This window comes from Oryctolagus cuniculus, chromosome 21 (assembly GCF_964237555.1).
Source record: "Oryctolagus cuniculus chromosome 21, mOryCun1.1, whole genome shotgun sequence".
In the NCBI taxonomy this organism is placed as follows: domain Eukaryota; kingdom Metazoa; phylum Chordata; class Mammalia; order Lagomorpha; family Leporidae; genus Oryctolagus; species Oryctolagus cuniculus.
In genome coordinates this window covers 9249860-9266932 of record NC_091452.1, presented here as the reverse complement: position 1 = coordinate 9266932, position 17073 = coordinate 9249860, and the positions used below count along the sequence as shown (strand labels likewise).

General features: G+C 43.8%; 1 protein-coding gene and 1 pseudogene across 1 annotated transcript in view; both read left to right on the top strand.

Moving 5' to 3' along the window:
- TMEM116 (transmembrane protein 116) overlaps nt 1-17073 on the top strand; it is a 153006-nt gene that overhangs the window by 65440 nt on the left and 70493 nt on the right. The window lies entirely within an intron of this gene.
- LOC103351753 (V-type proton ATPase subunit G 1 pseudogene) lies at nt 4622-8018 on the top strand (annotated as a pseudogene).

Below are 17073 nucleotides of genomic sequence, written 5' to 3'. Positions count from 1 at the left end.
AGCCTGGCCCAGCCTTGACTGTTTGAATCATTTGGAGAGTGAATCAGATATCGCTCATGTGTTCACTCTTGCTCGCTCGCTCACTCTCTCTTTCTGCCTCTTCCTCTTCTCCCTGTAACTCTGCCTTTCAAATAAATAAATAAACCTTAAAAAAAACCCTTATATATGATATGAGTCAATGCATGTGAAATGTCCAGAAGAGGCAGATCCTGAGAAAGCAAGTAGATTGCTGGTTGCCAGTTCAGGCATGGAGGTGTGGAGATAGCATGGTTGTTAATGGAAATAGAGTTTCTTTTGGGGATGATGGAAATATTCTAGAATCAGATTGTGGGGATGGTTGCACAACTCTGTGACTCTACTAGAAAATCATTGTAGGGGGCCTGGCATTGTGGCATATCAGGTTAGGCCACTGTCTGCAATGCCAACATCCCATATGAACACTGGTTTGAGTCTTGCAGTCATTTGGGGAGTGAACCAGCAGATGGAAGATATATATCTCTCTCTCCCCCCTCTCTTTGTTTCTCTCTCTCTCTGCCTTTCAAATAAATAAGTCAGAGTTACACAGAGAATTACACAGAGAGTGAAGGAGGCAGAGAGAGAGAGAGAGAGGTCTTCCATCTGCTGGTTCACTCCCTAATTGGCTGCAACAGCTGGAGCTGCCCAATCCGAAGCCAGAAGCTTCTTCCAGGTCTCCAACGAGGGTGCACAGGTGCCCAAGGACTACTTTCCCAGGCCATAGAAGAGAGCTGGTTAGGAAGTAGAGCAGCCAGGACACAAACCGGCTCCTGTATGGGATGCCAGCACTGCAGTTGACTGCTTTACCCGCTATGCCACAGTGCTGGCTCCCTTTAAAAAAAAAATGTCAAGTTTATTTATCTTACTGCTTTGGTGATTTTTTTTTTGGCCTTGACGTGGGTCTTAGATATTATATAGATATATAATAGTAGTGAAAAATAAGAGTCTAGGTAAGACTTAAATTAGGATTATCCATTCTGAGAGTAGAGCTGACATATGGATTTGGGCTACTCTTCAAACTGTCCCTGAAACTCTTGAATTCAGGGACAGATGAGACATAGCCATAGACACAGCGGCAGTTCTTAAAATTGTTGAAAACATCCCTCGTGTTAGAGTTGCAGTTACAGTTTAGTGGAGTGATATCTAAGGTTCAGTTCATAGAGATCATCTGTGGACCACATGGAGTTCTACCCTTTACCTTATCCTCTTCAGCCCTGTTTGTAGCTTCAAAAAACCCTCCGCCCCAATACCACATGTCCTGCATGGGGAACTAGGTAAGTGTTTGATGTTTCTCAATGAGTGGAAGCCTTGAATGCTTTAACATAGCCACTTATATCTTGGGGCTTATACTTGCTGAAGACTTTAAACATCCTTTTAGACTTACTGCTATGGTGTGTAAACCTGTCCCTTTGCTAATGATAATAACTTTTCTGGTAAGTCCTTGGGCCCTCTCCAAAGACTTGACTGCACGGTTCTCTGGGCTTCTGCACTGCCCCTGGAAACAACAACCTTGTTCTTTGCAAGGAGTATCATCTTGATTACATCCTGGCAGTGCTTGGAGCTGCCATTAATGTGCTCTGGGAAGTCAAACTCATCTACACTGAGATTGTGAGATGTGACTATTCTTAGAAATTTGTGGTTTTTTTTCTTCTGTGGTATCCAAATGCATTTGGCTAGCATGGGGTAGACAGTGGTGATCCTTGTGACAATTAAGGACACCACCACAAACACATTTATCTTCTCTGTTCATTTTCTTATTCCCACAATATGGCTTTCCCAAAGAACTTTGGAGCTCAGATTTATTAAACAGGCAGTCTCCCTTTGTGTGTAAGCAGCAGCTGATGAAAGTAATGGAAGCTGTGATTGCTGAGGCCCATAATGAGAGTAATAAATTTATTCACAGTACAGAGACTCTAAATAGTCATGATTAATTCCAAACCTGTGGCCAAGCTTTTGAACCATGAGAACTGCAAAATAGAACGAGTCTTCAAGACAGGAAAATTAAATGCTGATTGTGTTGACAGTGCAGACACCCCCTAAAAACTGCACAGCCATGTTACTTTCAAGATTTCGGCCAAAATCATATGAGCATGTTTTCACCTTTTTTTTTTTTATTTTTTTTTATTTTTTTTTTATTTTTGACAGGCAGAGTGGACAGTGAGAGAGAGACAGAGAGAAAGGTCTTCCTTTGCCGTTGGTTCACCCTCCAATGGCCGCCGCTGCAGCCGGCGCACCGCGCTGATCCGATGGCAGGAGCCAGGATCCAGGTGCTTTTCCTGGTCTCCCATGGGGTGCAGGGCCCAAGCACCTGGGCCATCCTCCACTGCACTCCCTGGCCATAGCAGAGAGCTGGCCTGGAAGAGGGGCAACCGGGACAGAATCCGGCGCCCCGACCGGGACTAGAACCCGGTGTGCCGGCGCCGCAAGGTGGAGGATTAGCCTATTGAGCCACGGCGCCGGCTCTGTTTTCACCTTTCTTAAAAGATGCCAGTCTCTCCAACAGTTAAGATTTTGAAGTGTTTTCTGTGGATTCAGGGATATTTGTAATGGGTTTCTCTCTGTTTCTACTCAAGAAAGAATTACTTCTACAGTTGGCTCATTCATTGACTAGCATGTGAATATCCATTACCATCTCTGTTGTCTTGGCTCACATGTTATTCCTCTGTTTAAACATAGTTACACATATTTAGGAAATGCCCATATATAGGACAAGAGGACTGAGTTCCATTCTGCTTTGAAATTGTGAAGAGGCCAGCACTATGGCGTAGCAGGTAAAGCTGCCAATTGCAGTGCCAGCATCCTATGTGAGCACCAGTTCGAGTCCCGACTCTTCCACTTCTGATCCAGCTCTCTGCTATGGCCTGGGAAAGCAGTGGAAGATGGTCCAAGTCCTTGGGCCCCTGCAGCTGTGTAGGAGATCTAGAAGAAGTTCCCTGGCTCCTGGCTCCTGGCTCCTGGCTCCAGATTGGCCCAGCTCCGGCCAATGTGGCCATTTAAGAAGTGAACCAGCAGATGGAGGACTTCTCTCTCTCTGCCTCTCTGTAACTCTGCCTTTCAAATAAATAACTAAATCTTTAAAAAAAATTGTTCATCTCTAGTGATTGCACAGATCTTACCTGGTTTAGAGATGTGCTGGAGTGGCCAGCTTTTCTTGCTCAACAGGTTAAGCTACCGTCACAATGCTGACATCCCATATAGGTGCCAGTCCAAGTCCCACCAGCTGTACTTCCAATCCAGCTTCCTGCTGATGAGCCTAGGAAAGTAGCAGAAGATGGCCCAAGTGCTTGGGCACCTGCACCCACGTGGGTGACCCGGAAGAAGCTCCTAGCTCCTGGGTTCAGCCTTGTCCAGCCTTGGCCATTGTGGCCATTTGGGGAGTGAACCAGCAGACAATCGATCTATCTATCTCCCTCTCTCTCTCTGTCCTTTCCCTTTGTGGTAATTCTACCTTTCAAATAAATAAATAAATCTTTAAAGAAAAAGAGATGCTGGAAACCATGTATTCAAAACTGAAATATTGGCCGGCGCCGCGGCTCAATAGGTTAATCCTCCGCCTGCGGTGCCAGCACACCGGGTTCTAGTCCCCGTCGGGGCGCCGGATTCTGTCTTGGTTGCTCCTCTTCCAGTCCAGCTCTCTGCTGTGGCCCGGGAGTGCAGTGGAGGATGGCCCAAGTCCTTGGGCCCTGCACCCGCATGGGAGACCAGGAGAAGCACCTGGCTCCTGGCTTCGGATCAGCATGATGCCCCGGCCGCAGCGTGCTGGCTGCGGTGGCCATTGGAGGGTGAACCAACGGCAAAAGGAAGACGTTTCTCTCTCTCTCACTGTCCACTCTGCCTGTCAAAAAAAAAAAAAAAAACAAAAAAACTGAAGTATTTATAGCCTTGATGACAAAGACAGTGCTATGGAAAATCAGGATTTCTGTTACCCTCAGCATGGGCTGCTCAGAAGAGAATCCAGATCACCCTCAGAATACCCATCATAGTAGAAGTCATCTCATATAAAAGGAAAATCCAAGCTCTATTTTTTCCCATTTTGATGTGGATAAATAAGGTTGTGGACAAGCAATCCTCAGATCCGGGGCTGGCGCTGTGGCATAGCAGGAAAAGCCACCACCTGTAGTGCCAGCATCCCATATGGGCACCAGTTCAAGTCCCTGCTGCTCCACTTCTGATCCAGCTCTCTGCTAGGGCCTAGGAAAGCAGTAGAAGATGGCCCAAGTCTTTGGGCCCCTTTACCCGCATGGGGAGACCCAGAGAAAGCTCTTGGCTCCTGGCTTTGGATCAGCACAGCTCTGGCTGCTGCAGCCAATTGGGAAGTGAACCAGCGGATGGGAGACCTCTCTCTCTGCCTCTCCTCTCTGTGTAACTCTGACTTTCAAATAAATAAATAAAATCTTTTTTAAAAAAATCCTCAGATCCTTTCTTTTGCTTCAAGTTGGTAATATTCCATGTTTCTCCATGGGCAGGACATAGACATGTTTGCCTCTCCCCTCTTTTTATTCCTTTTACTTCTAGTCCTCTGAACATCATCAGGTTCTGAGGGATGACTATTCCACAATAAAGAGATTCTTGCTTATAAAACATTTAATGTCAGAAACAGGATAGCATGTTGCAGCCTAATGTAGGAAGGTCCCATTCTCAACAACCCATCTGCGAATTCCAGGATGAAAAATCCAAGATTTCATAGATCAGTTGATTTCATAAAAGAAATATTATGAAAGAGAGAGAGTAACTAGCTAGGAATACCATTGCCATGAGTCAAGTGAAACAGCTAGTGTTCCTGGACCTCTATATCTCAGTTGCCTTCCACAAACTCAAACCCTGATGAGTGATGGAGTTGTTTGGTCAAAGCTTAGACCTCTGCTGTCTACCAGAAAGGTAGCTGCTTCTGCTTCTGAGTTTTATATGATGACACCTGCCTTTTGCGTCTCCTCCTATTATCTCTCTTCATAAGTGTCCTTCCCTTGCAACCTCTCAAAATCTTAGTGCTCCTTGGATGAGCTTCTGCTGTATTCATAGAAGAATATACCAAGTAGTGGATGCTTTCAGATCCAGCCACTGCTATAGGCCAGGGTCAGGCCACATGAAAAGGAAAGAAAAATAACTGCCCCTTCAGCCCCCGTTCCTTTGGAGCAGCTTTCTCCGCATCCCTCCTGCCATTATTCTTTAGAGTCACTGAAATGAAAGGCTCCAGATCAGGGGTTTGTGGATCTCTGAGTAGGTCATAGGCTTCTGCTATCCAATACCTCTTGTATCATTCTTTACTCTGTACCACCCAGCCCATTTCAAATGCCGAACCCTTTTCTGCCTCCAAACAATTTTGTGGGCATAATTTTTGATTTACATTACTTTGTTGTCCTAACAGTCTCTTCTAGATGGACATTTACCTCATTTAAATTGGCTGACTTTGATCCTTGCTATAAAATTGTTTCTGTATTTGACATCCGGGTACTACTTTCTCCTATCTGATGAATGATATGTATACATTATTGTTAGTGGAAAGCAGTAATAAGATCCTGAATATGAAAAACCAGCGATCAGCTTCAAAAAACAATAGCAAATCTTAGAAATATAAGTAGATCTTTTCTAAAATACTTGGGTAGCAAAAAGAAATTAAGTCCTTATGAATTGAAGAAGCCAGGTTATTTTAAATCTTCCAAGGTCCTTTTTTTTTAAAGACTTATTTATTTATCTGAGAGGCAGAGTTACAGACAGAGAGAGGCAGAGACAGAGAGATCTTCCATCCTGTGGTTCACTCCCCAAATGACTGCAGTAGCCGTAACTAGCCCAATCAGGAGCTTCTTCTGGGTCTACCGCATGGGTGCAGGGGCCCAAGCACTTGCTATCTTTATAGTTCTGCCTTTTCCAGAATATCAGCTACTTAGAAAATAGTATACAGCCTTTCAGACTGGTTTGTTTCACTTGACAGTATGCATTGAAGGTCCTTGTGTCATTTTGTGGCTTTGTAGAATTTTTCTTACTACTGAATGTCCATTGTCTGAGTGTACCATATGCTCACTGAAGACATCTTGCTTATTGGATGACATCTTCTGGTTTTTAGAAATTTTGAGGCCGGTGCCGCTGCTCACTAGGCTAATCCTCTGCCTGCGGCACCAGCACCCCAGGTTCTAGTCCCAGTTGGGGCGCTGGATTCTGTCCCAGTTGCTCCTCTTCCAGTCTAGCTCTCTGCTGTGGCCCGGGAAGGCAGTGGAGGATGTCCCAAGTGTCGCTCCCCCTCTTCATGGAGGAACGACACTAAACCCTGCCTAGGCTTCCTATCCGAGTCACAGCACCATTATGTCGCTCCCCCTCTTCACGGAGGAACGACACAGGACCCTGCGCTGTTTTGTCTGCTTGGCCTTTCCCGGGTTTGCTGCTGGTCCTTCCCGGGTTGGCTACCGTCCCTTCCACCTCCGTGGAAGGGTGGTTCCCCCTGCCACTTTCCCCACTTCCGCGGGGGAGCGGCACACCGCCGGCCGGCTCTCTCGGGGGCTGCTCAGATGTTCCTCAGGTGTTCCTGGTGCATGTTGTCTCTCTCCTCCTTTATAGTCCTCTTCCACCAATCCCAACTCTGCTACCCACACGCCGACACGCTGCTCTCCTCCAACCAGGAGCAGGTCCTGCAGCTTGTCAAGTTGGTGAAAGGCAGCTGTGTAGAAGCTGTTTACTCCCTTCTCAGCGCCATATTGTGGGAGAGCAGATGCATAGAATAAGTCTTAATTCCAGTAACAGTCTAGTCCGAGTTGCTCCCCACACCAAGTCCTTGGGCCCTGCACCTGCATGGGAGACCAGGAGGAAGCACCTGGCTCCTGGCTTTGGATCGACACAGCGCACCAGCCGTAGCAGCCATTTGGGAGGTGTACCAACAGAAGGAAGACCTTTCTCTCTGTCTCTCTCTCTCTCTGTCTAACTCTGCCTGTCCAAAAAAAAAAAAAAAAATTTTTTTTTGAATAAAACTGCCATCCACTTTTATGTGAAGATTTTGTGTAATCTAAGCTTATTTTTAAGATTTATTTATTTATTTGAAAGAGTTACACAGAGAGAGAAGGAGAGGCAGAGAGAGAGACAGAGAGAGAGAGAGAGGTCTTCCATCTGCTGGTTCACTCCCCAGTTGGCCTCAGCGGCCGGAGCTGTGCTGATCCAAAGCCAGGAGCCAGGAGCTTTTTCCAGGTCTCCCACTCAGGTGCAGGGACCCAAGGATTTGGGCCATCTTCTACTGCTTTCCCAGGCCATAGCAGAGCTGGGTCAGAAGTGGGGCAGCCAGGACTCGAACCGGCGCCCAAATGGGATACCGGTACTGCAGGTAGAGGCTTTACCTGCTACATCACAGTACCGACCCCATAGTCTGTTTTCAACTCATTTGGATAAATAACTAGGAGTGGGCACTTCTCACAGACACAATTTGCTGGGTGGCTGGTTCAGGTGATCTGAGGAGACATCAAGTCGGTTTAAAGCTGCCCATCTGGGCTTCTAGAGTGCTGGCCAACCTGGCCAGTCAGTCACAGGGGATCCAACAGCTACTGCAAGCCGAGAAGTGGGCCACGGAGAAGGTATCAGAGGCCAGCAAACAAAAGAACTAGAGGCTGAGGCAGGCCAAAGAAGCAGCAGAGGCTGAAATTGAACAGTACCTCCTGCAGAAGAGAGAAGTTCAAGGCCAAGGAAGCTGCAGCACCAAAGTGGAGAAGACCCAGGAAAAGATGACCACCCTCCAGACCTACTTCAGCAGAACAGGGATAAGGTCTAGGGTAACCTCTTGGCCTTTGTGACATCCAGCCAGAAATCCATGAACATAAATGGATAGAAGAAAGCTGCGCTTGTTCCACAGAGAGGTGTTTCAGATGCTCTCGTGGAGAATGAAGCTTCAGCAAGGCCCATGCTCTGCGCTCATGACAGGGCATTACATTTTCTCTGTGTTTCATAGGAGGACCCCTCACTTGTTAGCTTCTTTGTACAGACATAGAACTTCTCCAAAGAGTCATCTTTTTACTTCGTGTTTGTTAGATACATTTAATAAGTATATATTGTGTGTTTTCTTGTGCCTTTTAGTCCAAGCAACGTATATGTCAGTGTTGACTTTTTTCTGTCTTAGATCTAGTAGGAAAAACCACAGTTCTTTGAAGAAAGAAAGGGATTAAACAACTTTTTTCCCCCATGCTTTCTTGAAGACCAGGGGCTTTATTAAAAAAAGTAGTAAATACTTTCTTATAACTTGTGAAATGCAGCAGCCAGCCTTAATGTCTATTCTAAGGGTGAAAATAATTACTTATATAATTGCTTAGGTTGTTTTTACCTTCTTAATCAAAATTACTAGATGATAGAATTTAAGAACTTGTTACATGTTATTATTTGGTGTACTGATAATCATTTAAAAGTAAAAACTTTGTCATATGTTCTCCCTCCTCCACATCTCTGGTTCCTCCTCTATAATAATTCAAAATGCACTTTGGTCTGCTTGTTCTGCAGAATTTCACTTAAGAAATTAACTCGCATATCTCATTTGCATTCATAGTTAGAAATTGTTCAAGATGTATAGCTTAGCAAGAAGCAAAATGCTTGTAATTTTACCCAAAAATTGTTTTAAAAAACAGCAATAACTAGTATAAATAAAATGATGATGATGTGGTAAGCCTGTGTTTAATTTTGTAAGAAACTGACTTTTCAAAGGATTCAAGTTTCTGTTGCACCAAATTCTTGTCAGCACTTGGTATTGTCAGTGATTTGTAGTTTCTATTTTAGTAGGCAGTTGTATTTTGTTTTAATTTGCAAAATCCTAATGACATTGAATATCATTTTATGTACTTGTTTGCCATTTATATACCTTTGGTACAGTGTATGGTCAGATTTTTTTCTACGATTTTTTAAAGATTTTTTTTTTAATTTATATGAAAGGTACAGTTACAAAGACAGGGAGAGACAGAAAGAGATCTTCCATCCACTGGTTCACTCACTAAATGACAGCAACGACTGGGGCTGAGCCAGGGCAAAGCCAGGAGCTTGGAAATCCATCCAAGGTTCCCACATGAGTGCCAGGACCCAAGTACTTGGGCCGTATTCCACTGCTATTCCAGGTGCATTAGCACAAAGCTGGATCAGAAGTGAAATGGGCTGGTGCTGTAGCGTAGAGGGAAAGCCACCTGCAGTGTCGGCATCCCATATGGATGCCAGTTCGGTTCCCAGAGCTCCACTTCCAATCTAGCTCTCAATTATGGCCTGGGAAAGCAGTAGAAGATGTCCCAAGTTCTTGGGCCCCTGCACTGTGTTGAAGACCAAGAAGAAGCTCCTGGTTCCTGGCTTGGGATCGGCCCAGTTCTGGCCATTGAGGCCATGTGGGAAGTAAGCCAAAGGATGAAAGACTTTCTCTCTGTGTCTCTCTATCTCTCTCTGCCTCTCCTCTCTGTGTAACTCTAACTTTTAAATAAATAAATAAATTTTTAAAAAATAAAAAAGAAGTGAAGCAGCTAGGACTTGAACCAGAACACAACACCAGCTGTGTTGTTAGTTCGTTCGTTCGTTCTTTTTTTTTTTTTTTTTTTTAGATTAATTATTTGAGAGGTAGAGAGAAAGATCTTCCATTTACTGGTTCACTCCCTAGATGGCTGCAACAGCTGGAGCTGGGCAGATGTGATGCCAGGAGCCAGGAGCTTCTTTGAGGTCTCCTACGTGGGTGCAGGGGCCCACGTACTTGGGCCATCTTCTACTGCTTTCCCAGGCCATTAGCAGAGAGCTGGATCAGCAGTGGAGCAGATGAGATGCGAATCAGTGCCCAAATGGGATGTTGGCACTGCAGAAAGAGGCTTAACCTACTGCGCCTTGGTCCCAGCCACTGTTGATAATTTTTTTTAAAGATTTATTTTATTTAATTGAAAGACAGAGTTACAAGAGGAAGTAGAGACAGGGATAAAGAGAAGTCTTCCATCCACTTGTTCACTCCCCAGATGGCCACAATAGCCAGAGCTGAGCCCATCCAAAGCCAGAAGCCATTGCACCACAGCGCCGGCCCCAATCATTTTTTTTTTTTAAGATTTATTTATTTATTTGAAAGAGTTACACAGAGACAGAAGGAGAGGCAGAGAGGTCTTCCATCCACTGGTTCACTCCCCAGTTGTCCACAACAAACAGAGCTGCACCAATCTGAAGCCAGGAGCCGTGAACTTCATCTGGATCTTCCTACACGGGTGCAGGGGCCCAAGTACTTGGGCCATCTTCTGCTGCTTTCCCAGGCCATAGCAGAGAGCTGGATCGGAAGTGGAAGAGCTGGGACTCGAACTGGCATCCATATGGGATGCCGGCACTGCAGGCGGTGGCTTTACCTACTACGCCACAGTGCTGCCCCCGCCACACTCATTTTTTAAATTGGGTTGTTTTCTAACTAAATTTTAGGAGGTCTTTGCATGATTTGAATACAAATCTTATCAGATATGTTTTGGGAATACTCTTTCCCAATCTGTTGCTTGTCCTTTTATTTTCTTGACAATGTCTTTGGTAAAGCAGATTTATAAAATTTTAATGAAGTACAACTTATGAATTTTTTCTTCCATGAATCATGTTTTTGGCATTGTTTCTATAGAGTAATCACAAAACCCAAGGTCACTGATATTTTCTTTTTTAATCTTCTAGAAGCTTTATGTTTGCGAATTGTATGTTTAGGCATATGACTGAGTCTGAGTTAATTTTTGTCTAAGGAGTAAGATCTGTGTCTAGATTTTGTTTTTTTATTTTTTAAAATTTTGGTTTTTTTATTTGAGAAATAGAGTTACAGACAGGGAGAGACAAAAAGAAAGGTCTTTCATCTGCTGGTTCACTCTCCAAATGGCTGCATCAGCCAGAGCTGGGCTGATCTGAAGCCAGGAGCCAGGAGCCTCTTCCGGGTCTCCCATGTGGGCAGGGGCCCAAGCACTTGGGCCATCCTCTACTGCTTTCCCAGGCCGTAGCAGAGAGCAAAGTTGGAAGAGGAGCAGTTGGGACACAAAGAGGCGCCCATATAGGATGGTGGCACCACAGGCAGAGGCTTAGCCCACTACACCACAGTTCCAGCCCCTAGATTAGCTTTCTTTTTTTTCATGTAGATATGCAGTTTTTGCCACTACATTTGTTGAAAAGATTATCTTTTCTCCACTGAATTACCTTTGCTTCTTTGTCAGAGATCAGTTGATTGTATTTGTGTGGGTCTGTTTCTGGAATCTCTCTGTTTCATTGATCTAGCTGCCTGTTCTTTCATCAAGATCACACTGCCAGGGCCGGTGCTGTGGTATAGTAGGTTAAGCTTCTGCCTGCAGCATCAGCATCCATATGTGTGCCTATTCAAGTCCCAGCTGTTCCTCTTCCGATCTAGCCTGCTAATGGTTTGGGAAAGTAGTGGAAGATGGCCCAAGTGCTTGGGCCTCTGCACTCACATGAGAGACCTGGAAGAAGTTCCTGGCTCCTGGTCTACTCAGCTCCAGCAGTTGTGGCCATTTGGGGAGTGAACCAGCAGGTGGAAGACCTTCTTTCTTTTTCTCCCTGTCTCTGTCTGTAATTCTGCCTTGCAAATAAATAAATAAATCTTTTAAGAAAAGAATCAAGAAACCTAGTGTCTGCTAATACTTAATGATAGAATTTAAAAGGAGAGAACAACCCAACATGGGAAACAGGATACATAGCAGACTCATAGGATGGCAGATGTCCTAAACAGTACTCTGGCCTCAGAATCAGCCCTTAAGGCATTCGGATCTGGCTAAAAAGCCCATGAGAGTATTTCAGGCATGGAAAGCCAAGACACTCTGGAAAATAAATAAATAAATAAATAAAATAGATCTCTCTGAATGAGATCCCAGAGGAAAGAATGGGCCATCAAAGAAGGAGGTACCTTTCTCTGAAGGGAGGAGAGAACTTCTACTTTGACTATGACCTTGTATAAATAAGCTTGAAGTTGGCGAATTCAAAAGGCATCCATAGCCTTGGCAATTAATGACAAGAGCCTCGGGTGACTACTGATGCCATAAAAAAGAATATCAGTTGTTAAATCAACAATAGGAGTCACTGTGCACTTACTCCCCATGTAGGATCTCTGTCCTTAATGTGTTGTATTATGTGAATTAATGGTATAACTAGTACTCAAACAGTACTTTACACTTTGTGTTTCTGTGTGGGTGCAAACTGTTGAAATCTTTACTTAGTATATACTAAATTGATCTTCTGTATATAAAGATAATTGAAAATGAATCTTGATGTGAATGGGATGGGAGAGGGAGTGGGAGATGGGATGGTTGCGGGTGGGAGGGAGGTTATGGGGGGAAAAAAGCCACTGTAATCCAAAAGCTGTACTTTGGAAATTTATATTTATTAAATAAAAGTTAAAAAAGAATCACACTGCCTTAATTACTGTAACTTTATAGTATATTTTGAAGTCAAATAGTGATTTCTTCCAGTTTTGTCCTTTTGTATCATACTAGATTGTGATTTCCATATAAGCTTTAGAATCATTTTATCATTGTCCATAAAAATAACTTTCTGGGATTTTGATTGGGGTTACATTAAATCTTGTAGATCAATTTGGAAAAAACTGATGTCTTACCAATATTGAGTCTTCCTATTCATGAACATGAAATATATCTCCATGTGTTTAGATCTCCTTTGATTTCTTTTATCAGAGTTTTATGGTTTTCCTCATATAGTTCTTATATATATTTCACTAGACTGAAGTATATCTCATTTCTAGGATGTTAATATAAGTGGTTTTGTAGTTATAGTTTCAAATTCTACTTGTTCATTGCTAGTATAAGGGAAAGTGATCAATATTTATGTTAACCTTGTAATCTGCAGTCTTGATATAAACACTTCTGAGTTCCAGGAATTTTTTCATCAGTTCTTTTGGAATTTCTGCGTAGACAGTTGTATCATCTGCAAGCAAAGACAGTTTTGTTTCTTCTTTTCCAATTGATTTGCTTTTTATTTCCTTTTCTTGGCTTATTGTTTTCAAGAGGACTTCCAACATGATATCGAATAGGAGTGTTGAAAGGGAACATCTTACCTTATTTCCTATCTTAATGGGTAAGCATCCAGTTTCTTGCCAATAAATATGTTAGTTGTAGGATTTTTGTGGACAGGCGTACTTTTTTTTTGTTTTGTTTTTTTAAGATTTATTTTATTTATTTGAAAGAGTTACAGAGAGAGGTCTTCCATCCGCAGGTTCACTCCCCAGATGGCCGCAACGGCCGGAGCTTTGCCTATCCAATGCCAGGAGCCAGGAGCTTCTTCTGGGTCTCCCACGTGGGTGCAGGAGTCCAAGGACTTGGATCATCCTCTACTGCTTTCCCAGATCATAGCAGAGAGCTGGATCAGAAGAGGAGCAGCCGGGACTAGAAACGGCACCCATATGGGATACCAGTGCTTTAGGCAAGGGCTTTAACCCTCTGTGCCACAGCACTGGCCCCAAATAAATTCTATTTGGTTATGATACATAGTTCATTATATATTATTTTTTAAAATTTTTCTTTGGGGAGTCTTTTTTTTTTTTTAAGAGTTATTGGAGCTGCTACTGTGGCATAGCAGGTAAAACTGCTGCCTGCAGTGCCAGCATCCCTTATGGGTGTCGGTTCAAGTCCCAGCTGTTCCACTTCAGATCCAGCTTTCTGCTATGGCCTGAGAAAGCAGTAGATGATGGCCCAAGTCCTTGAGCCCCTGTGCCCACTTGGGAGACCTGGAAGAAACTCCAGGTTCCTGGCTTCAGATCGGCCCAGCTCCAGCCGTTGCAACCATTTGGAGAGTGAACCAGCAGATGGAAGACCTTTCTCTCTGTGCCTCTGCCACTCTGTAACTCTGCCTTTCAAATAACTAACTAACTAAATAAATAAATCTTTAAAAAAGAAAACAGGCCGGCGCCGCGGCTTACTAGGCTAATCCTCCGCCTGCGGCACTGGCACCCTGGGTTCTAGTCCCAGTTGGGGTGCCAGATTCTGTCCCAGTTGCTCCTCTTCCAGTCCAGCTCTCTGCTGGGAAGGCAGTGGAGGATGGCCTAAGTGCTTGGGCCCTGCACCCACATGGGAGATCAGGAGGAAGCACCTGGCTCCTGGCTTCAGATCGGTGCAGCGTGCCGGCCGTAGCAGCCATTTGGGGGTGAACCAACGGAAGGAAGACCTTTCTCTCTGTCTCTCTCTCTTTCACTGTCTAACTCTGCCTGTTAAAAAAACAAACAAAAAAGGCAGAGTTAGAGGAGAAACAGAGAGGAGGAAGAGGTAGAGAGAGCAATCTTCCACCTGCTGGTTCATTCCCCAAATGGCTACAGTGGCCGGAGCTGGGCCGTTTCGAAGTTAGGAGCCAGGAGCTTCTTCTGGGCTTCCCACGTGGATGGACTGGCACAACCACTTGAACTATCTTCCACTGCTTTCCTAGGCACATCAGCAAGGAGCTGGTTTGGAACTGGAGCAACTGGGATTCAAACTGGTGCCCATATGAGATGCTGGCATTGCAGGCAGTGGCTTTACCTGCTATGCCACAGCACCAGCCCCTAGTTTTGTTTTGTTTTTAATATTTATTTATTTGAGAATCAGAGTTACAGAGAGAGAGAGAGAGATATCCTCTGTCCCCTAGTTCATTACCTAAATGGGTACAACAGTGAGGTCTGTGGCACACCAAAGCCAGAGGCCTGGAACTCCATCCTGGTCTCTCATGTGAGTGGCAGGGGCCCAATTCCCCTGGGCAATACTCTGCTGCCTTCCTAGGCACATTAGCAGGAAGCTGGATTGAAAGTGGAGCAGCCAGAACTAGAACTGGCTTTCTGATTTGGGATGCCAGAATTGCAAGTAGCAGGTTAACCCGCACCACAGTACCAGAACCAGTATCACTTCTTTCTTCTATCTTTGGTAGGATTCACCATTGAATTCCCAAGTAAGTCAGGTGTTTTCTTTTTGGAAAGTTAATTGATTCAGGTTTTTAAAATTTTTTGTTAGAGATTTGTTTGAAAGATTTAAAGAAAGAGATATCTTCCATCCTCTTGTACACTCCCCAGATGGCTGCAACCACTGGGACTGGGCCAGGCCAAAGCCAGGAACCAGGAACTTCTTCTAAGTCTCCCACATGGGTGGAAGGGGCCCAAACACTTGGGCCATCTTCTGCTGCTCTTCCGAGGCCATTAGTGGGAAGCTGGATTGGAAGTGGAGCAGCTGAGACTTGAACTGTTGCCCATATGGCATGCCGGCATCAGAGACAGAGGCTTAACCCACTGTGCCACAACACCGGCCCCTAATTTATTCAGTTTTAAGTAGATACAAGCTAAGATAATTAATGTTTGTATATGTGAGCTTTGGCAGATTATGTCTTTGAAATAATTGGTCCATTTATTGTTAAATTTGGGAGCATGGAGGTATTCAGAATATTATTTTTTACATTTATAATATTCATGGAATATGTAATGATAGCTTTTCTTTATATTTTTTAATAAAGATATTATTTTCTAATACTGTTTTTAAAAATACTTATTTACTTTAAAGACAGAGAGGGCTCTTATCTGCTGGTTGGTTTCCCAGGAGCTAGAAACTCAATCCAGGATTCCCATGTGGATGGTAGGAAACCAATCACTTGAACCATTACTGCTGCCTCCTGGGGTCTGCATTAGCAGGAAGCTGGAGTCAGGAGCCACAGCTGAGTATTGAACTGATATGGGACTCAGGCAGCTCAACCAGATTTTTAGCTGCACAGCCAAATCTCAGTCCCCTCTTTAATTTGTGATATTAGTAATTTATTTTCTTTCGTTATTATTATTTTGGATACAGGGATTTTATCTTTTCAAAGAATAAAGTTTTGCTTTCATTAATTTTCCTTATAATTTTCCTTATTTTCTGTTTCATTGATTTCTACTCTGATTTTTACTATTTCTTTTCTTCCATTTGCTTTTGGCTTACATCATCCTTTTTCTGATTTCTTCAGCAGAAGTTTAGATTAAAAATTTCAGATCTTTTCTACTTTATTCATTCAGTGCTATAAATTTAATTTCAAACACTGCTTTTCCTCTTCTCTCTCTCTCCCTCTCTCTGTCCCTCCCTCTGTCCCTGTCAAATAAGTAAAATAAATCTTTTTCAAAAGGAAACACTGCTTTTGCTGCATCCCACAAAATTTGATGAATTTCATTTTCATTTAGCTCAAAACATTCTTAATTTCTCTTGAGACTTCTTTGACCAACGTGTTAGAAATATTATTGCTTCAGGGCTGGTGTTGTGGCATAGCAGTTAAAAGCTGCTGCTTGTGACTCCAGTGCCAGTTTGTGTCTTGGCTGCTCCACTTTCAATCCACCAGATCTCCCTGCTAATGACTTGGAAAGCAGAAGACGACCCAAGTGCTTAGGCCCCTGCCACATGTGTGGAAGACCAGGGTGGAGTTCTAGGCTCCTGGAATGGGCCTGGCTCAGCATTGGCCATTGCAGCCATGTGGGGAGTAAACCAGTGATGGAAGATCTCCCTCTCTGTCTCTCCCTCTCTCTCTGTAACTCTGACTTTCAAATAAATAAGTAAGTCTTTTTTAAAATGTGTTTATTTCATGTCCAGGTATTTTAGGATTCTCCAACTATCTTTATGTCATTTATTTCTAATATAATTTCATTGCAGTCTGGGGAACATACTTTATGATTTATATTTTTGTCTTTTTTTTTAAGTTATTTATTTGAAAGGCAGGGTGGGGAAGAGAGAGGTCTTCCATTTACTGGTTCACTCCCCAAATGGCTCTAATGGTTGGAGCTGTGCTGATCCAAAGCCTAGGAGCCAGGATCTCCCACACAGGTGCAGGGGCCCAAGGACTTGGGCCATCTTCCCCTGCTTTCCCAGGCCACAGCAGAGAACTGGATTGGAAGTGGAGCAGCCGGGTCTCAAACCAGTGCCCATATGGGTTGCAGGCACTGCATGCGGTAGCTTTATCTGGTATACCACAACACCAGCCCCATGTATGATTTATATTTTTAAAGTTTCTTAAAGTATATTCTATGATTCAGAATGTGGTCTAGCTTAGTGGATGATCCATATAAGCTTGAGAAGAATGTGGATACTGTTGATGCAGTATTCTGTGTCTTTGAATTTCTAGCAACTTTGCATA